The 6000-nt window shown below is 49.4% G+C and overlaps 1 long non-coding RNA gene across 2 annotated transcripts in view; it reads right to left on the bottom strand.

Annotated features, from left to right (window-relative positions):
• Positions 1 to 530: 530 nt before the first annotated feature.
• Positions 531 to 6000, bottom strand: part of LOC135264887 (uncharacterized) — a 39654-nt gene continuing 34184 nt past the window's right edge. Inside the window, exon 4 of one of the 2 annotated variants that reach the window (XR_010332817.1) lies at positions 531 to 1452. This is a non-coding gene — a long non-coding RNA (uncharacterized LOC135264887). The remainder of the gene's footprint in view (positions 1453 to 6000) is intronic. The other variant, XR_010332816.1, reaches the window with a different exon arrangement.

Below are 6000 nucleotides of genomic sequence, written 5' to 3'. Positions count from 1 at the left end.
AGGACTGAAAGCCAGCAGCTTGTTATTAGCATCAGGTTTCATTTCCACAACACAACCTGTATTTTGCCTCCATCAATCAAGCTGCCGGCGTGTCAGCGGGGATCTCTGTGCCTCTGACAGCCCGTTTGATCCTGCACAAGTGCTCCCAGGTCACAAACTCAGTGTGTTTTGACAAAGAACAGACACGCGGATCCACATGTAAATTCAATGGGGAAAATGCGGAACTTCGCTGAACTTCTACCAGGAGGAAACAGGGCCCCTTCTCCAACAAAGCAGTCAGAAGCATTGGTGGGAAAGAACAACATGTATCAATAATAATAAAAAAAATTTAAAAAATTGAGCAAAATCGTTATAGCGGAAAATTCAGAGCAGTAACAGTAATTAAAAGTGCCATATCCTCGTGAGACTTGGCAGAAAATAATGTATAATTATTCAAATTGTTATGACATAATACGGGTGTCTCGGATGACAAGAACATGTTGCTGCGAAAACATTTTCAAAAATATTATTTCTTCTTATTGAATGTCCCTTGTTAGGGTAGATTTCAGCATAGTGGAATATATGGTTCTTGATATTAATGACAGAGACTCATGTTCCCTACAGGGGACAAAAATGAGGTCTTAGGAGGAATATGCCTTTGCAAATCTCACATAAAATGAGAAAATATGCACAGAGGAAGAGGTTAGAGGAGAAGATATGGATTCAGCTCTCTCACTGACTTCCGCCTCTCTGCTGAGCTCCCAGAATTCCCTGGGGCATAGCTTTACGCCCGGGTCCACACCAACAAACAGCAACCCCAGCAGCCTCCACTTTGACCCCCATGTCAACCCTGACCACAGAGAGCCCAGCTGGGGGTGCCGACAACAGCTAAATCACCCCCTCCAAAAAAGCTCACACACCTGGTTTTCATTCTCACTTTTCACTTTTAATCTATCGTGTGTGTGAGAGAGAGAGGGGGGGGGGCGGAGAAAAGGGAATTCATTGAAGGCCATATAACATATAGATCCTTAGAATGAAATTTTGTATTCACCCCACATGTCCAGACCAGCCTATACCTGTCCAGCAGTGACTGTGACCAGGTCATGACATGAAAAATACTCCTTTCACTCAAATCAGGCTGCAGCTGTAAGAATCCACTCATGAAGATGGGGTCCATATTGATAAAGCCTCTCAGAGCAGAAGAACTGATCTAGGATCAGCAATCCCCCCCCGAGTCCACATCCTAATCCATTATGAGTTAAAAGGCAAAACTGCTCCTAGATCAGCACTCTGAGCAGCAGGGCCGCGGCCCTCACTCAGCCCGGGGGGAGAAACAGCTGCCATGCAGGGATCCAGCCAGGCCCAGCCAGGCCTGGTGCGCCGTGAGCTCTTGGCCTTGCGCTGGCCTCTCCCTGACCCCTGTCCCGTCCCCTTTCAATCACCCCTGTCTCCTCAGACACCTCTCCCTCTGCTCTGTAATGCAATGAGACATGGGGTGAGGGGGGTGAGGGGGTGAGGGGGCGGGGGGGGGGGAGAGGGGTGGGGAACACACACTCTGTCCACCTAACGCCTCATTCCTCATTCATTATTCATCAGGCAGATCAAAGGCGAGCCCTGCAAACTCTGAAGGACCCCGACGAGCAGGAATCCATCCTGCCTGCGACGGCCCATCAGTCTTCCCTCACAGTGACAAGGCCGTACGCAGAGCGCACACTGATAGGGTTACACACACACACACAGACATACACACACACACACACGGGCGCGCGCACGCACGCACACACTCACATACACACAAACGCATGTACACACGCAGATATACACACACCCACACACGCGCATGCTTGCACACATGCAAGCACCTAAACATGTGTGCATTTGCAGTCAGAGAGAAAGACTTTTTAATGCCAAAGAAAATAATCCCACTAAATCGAATTACTGCTAAGACAACACACATTCACAAGCTTAAGAGCAACACTCACACATAATAAGTAAAAATACATTTTTTCCTCTCTCTCCCTTACCTGAAAAAGTATAACTCACAAAGCACAGGCACTCTCACAAAGTTGAAAGCCAGGAGAGGAGCGGGACAGATAAACCAGTAAGGGGGTACACAGAGACCCCACACAGCTCTGGGGTGGGGCCCAGTGCTGCGGTGTGGGGCTCCCCACGTAACTGGGTACACAGAGACCCCACACAGCTCCGGGGTGTAGCGGAGCGCTGGGGCGTGGGCCCCCCCTCCCTGCGGAACAGTGACCCCTTCACTGCGTGACTGACCGGCTCTCCCGCGGCAACAGAAGGCATCATTTATACGCCGCGCTGTCCTGGTGTCAGGCCCCTGTTATTAATGGGCTTCCTCTGCACTCAGCCATGGGACCTGGCCTCACCATGAACTCCTCAGGAATTCAGCACACACACACACACACACACACACACACATACATATACACACACGCGCGCGCGACATCACACACACACACACACACACACACACATACACACACACACACACACACACGCGCGCGCACATACACACACACACACACACACACACACACACACATACATATACACACACACACACCCACATACATACACACACACGCACGCACGTACACACACACGCACGCACGTACACACGCACATATACACACACACACACATACACACGCGCGCGCCGCAGCACACACCACACACACACATACACACACACACACGCGACACACACACACACGCACGCACATACACACACACGCACACACACACGCACCACATACACACACGCACTCACACACACACACCACACACATCACACACACACACACACACACCACACATCATACACACACGCAACCACACACACAACACGTCCACACACACAAACACACACAAGCCCCACCCCCTAATCCCAGCACCTCCATCCATCCATCAGACAGACAGACAGACAGAAGCAGGGGTCCCCAGGGTTACAAGGGGTCACCCAAGACTCTCCGTCACCCCTGGCTGTGGTCTCTCAGAACGTTTGAGTTCAAACAGCAGTTTTCTCCCCGCGCTGCTTAGCGTCCCGGCTGTGCGCTAGCAGCAAGTCAGCGCTACAGGCCTGTCAGAGCCGCCTCTCTGAGCTCAAGGGCCCCTGTGTGACTGACTGCGTTTCTGTTCGCTATTAATTAAACCCGGGTTGTGGCTGGCAGGCTGCAATGCTACACCACACTCACTTTCTCTGAGCGCACTCTCTCTCTCTCTCTCTCTCTCTCCCTCTCAAACGCTTTTCTTCCTTTTCTCCCCCTTTCTCTCTCACTCCCTCTCTCTTCACCCTCTCTTTCTCTCCTTCCCCCTGCTCTCTCTCTATCGCTCTCTTGCTCTCTTCCGTCCCTCTCCTTCTGTGTCCCCCTCTCTCCTCTTCTCTTCCACTTTCCCTCTTGACACCCCTACCCCCCCCCCCATCAGCAAACATAGCTCTGGGAGGGTGCACTGTGCATGACTCCTGTTTTATTATCGTGGGGGGGGGCGAGGGGCAGGGGTGCGGAACAGGGCAGGAGAGTTTCACCCTGCCAATTAAACCCTGAGGGGGCGGAGTCCCCGCCCCCACAGAGGAACTTGAAAGACCGTCGCCCATAACGGCAGGCGCTCTGTCACCCAGCAGGTACCGCAGGTAATCCGCCGCCGCCGCGAAGCCACTGCAGGTACGTCCCCTCCACGGGCGTCCAGAGTGGCATGTGGACCGCCCCGAGTGCGCATGAGCGCAAACAAAGCAAGGGAGCCGAGCGGCAACCCCCCCCCCCCCCCCCCCCGCCCCCCGGAACATAAACGAGCGCTCTGTTGAGTTATGGTTGGAGGGGGAAAAGAGGCGAGCTATAAAAAGTGACATTTTGACCATTAGACCTCGCTCTGAAAAATATTATTTTTATTAATGCGAACAGGAATCGCCCTTCTCTTACGGCACTCCAGAGCATTAAAAGCAATCGCTCCGTGAAAAAGACTGGGGGGGGGGGGGACGGAGAGAGAGAGAGAGAGAGAGAGAGAGAATGGCATACATAATAAAACACCACGGCCGTTTTTCACACCGCAAGTCACCTCAGAGAGCTGCGGGACGCCATGTTGAACGTCCAAGCCAAACATTTGGAAGTTTGCACAGCCATAAATTAGCAGCTCGACAGTCAAAAGTGTTCTAGCTAATTTGTCAAAAAAAAAAAAAATCCTTGGTTACTTTTTTCCCCCCCAGACATTTAAATTCATTACAGAAGTTCTTTTTAAAACTTCCTTGAGATTCTTAAATGGGGTGGGTATGCATCCACAGTGACTTTATAGTCCTTGGATCTTCTCTTTAACTGCTACAGAAACCCCAAAGTATCCATGCTTTAGCCAAAATAGAGGTTACACTTTAAATAGTATTATAATACTATATAATAATGTGCAAATAATATTTCTTGCAGACGTTTATGAATCAGACCCCCCCCCCCCCCCCCCCGATTTACATAAGAGTTCTTACATACCAAACAAGTGACTAAAAAAAGAGTATCTTACACATTCCCTCCATTCATTTTGTCAACATTTTCTGCATTGAGTTTGTGGAAAAGTGGTCACTAAAATTGAATTTATTATTATCATGCTATTACTATTATTAATTCATTGGTGCATCCTTGTAGGTCCTGCTGTCTCAGTGGCAGTCTTTGTTAAGGTTATGACACGGGCCCACATGACCGAGCATGCACTGTCACACACACACAGTGTCGGGCGTCAAGTCTCCCCTTGACCTCAGCCTCGGACAATCACGTGCCGGCTCTAATTTAGCCACGAGGCTCAGACGAGCCTGACGCGAAAATCCATTACTGTGCTCGCTGGCCGAAAAAACGAGCCGTGTCTCCGCTTCTGATGTGGTCTTCACCCCCTCCCCCACCCCACTGCCCCCCCTTACAGAAATGCAGAATGCAGACACTGAATACACAATATCAAGATCAGAGGAGATATTTAAATCAACATTTCACAGTATATGGGCAGCACAGATGGAAATGAGCATGTGGAGCCATATCTGGTGCAATACACAGACAAACAAACAAATACAATTAAGTAAATAAATAAACAAATAATTCATTACCTCTCTGAAGTATTGGAATTTTTTGTTAAATTCATTGCTATTCATCATATTAATTTTTTTCCCATTTAAGTCCTAATGTTAAGTCCTTCCAGTACTGTAAAGGTACATGGCCAGGATAATTAAATAGATGCCTTTGCTGGACCACACAATGTTTGTAAAAAAAAATTAAGTCACGCAGTTACAGCATTAAATTTCACCCACGTCTTGCCGCTGTAAGACGACAGACATCGCTGTTCACAATCAATCAGCATCAGCCCGGCCTGCTCCGTTAAGTATTTTAATGTGTTGATCGATAGCGGCCGTGCCGATGGAGATTGATATGAAAGCGTTCAGGGGCGAGCGGTTTGCTGCGCGGCATCGCTAAGTGCACCTCTCCCGCTTTTTCCCTCCGCGGCGCGTATCAGAACGCAACCGAACACCGCTAACCGCTTCCTGCTAGCGCCGCTCCTCTGACACCACTCCGCCAAAATAGCACATGATCCTCCGAGCCAAGAATATCTCCTCAGACTCCCTCTCACTCCCGTTTTATCAATTACATTTCCCAACAAATGTACGCACATGCGATGGGCCTTTTCATAAACTCAATAAATGCCTTTTTTATTTCAATGGGCTTTTCGGTTTCATCTCAGTGGCTTTGCAGCGGGATGGATCGGTACACAGCTGCCAAACGCCACATGGAAAAAAAGAGACCATCCTGAGCACAAAGATGCTCAGGATGGTGAGTAGATATTCAGCTCTGTGTTTTTAACATTGAAAGGCCCGCCTGTCATCGCTGGAATCTCAGAGAGATTTATGATTCGCTCCCATATTACAAATAATCTTGAATGGGTGTGGTGGAAACCGAGCCGAGCCAAGTCAAATACCACCAAGATCCTCCGGCAAACCAGATCACAAGCTTGTAATTACAGCATTCTATCTGCAGACAG

The sequence above is a fragment of the Anguilla rostrata genome, chromosome 10 (assembly GCF_018555375.3).
Source record: "Anguilla rostrata isolate EN2019 chromosome 10, ASM1855537v3, whole genome shotgun sequence".
Classification (NCBI taxonomy): Eukaryota; Metazoa; Chordata; class Actinopteri; order Anguilliformes; family Anguillidae; genus Anguilla; species Anguilla rostrata.
Note: the sequence above shows the minus strand (reverse complement) of the source record. Positions and strands in the feature narration are given on the sequence as shown.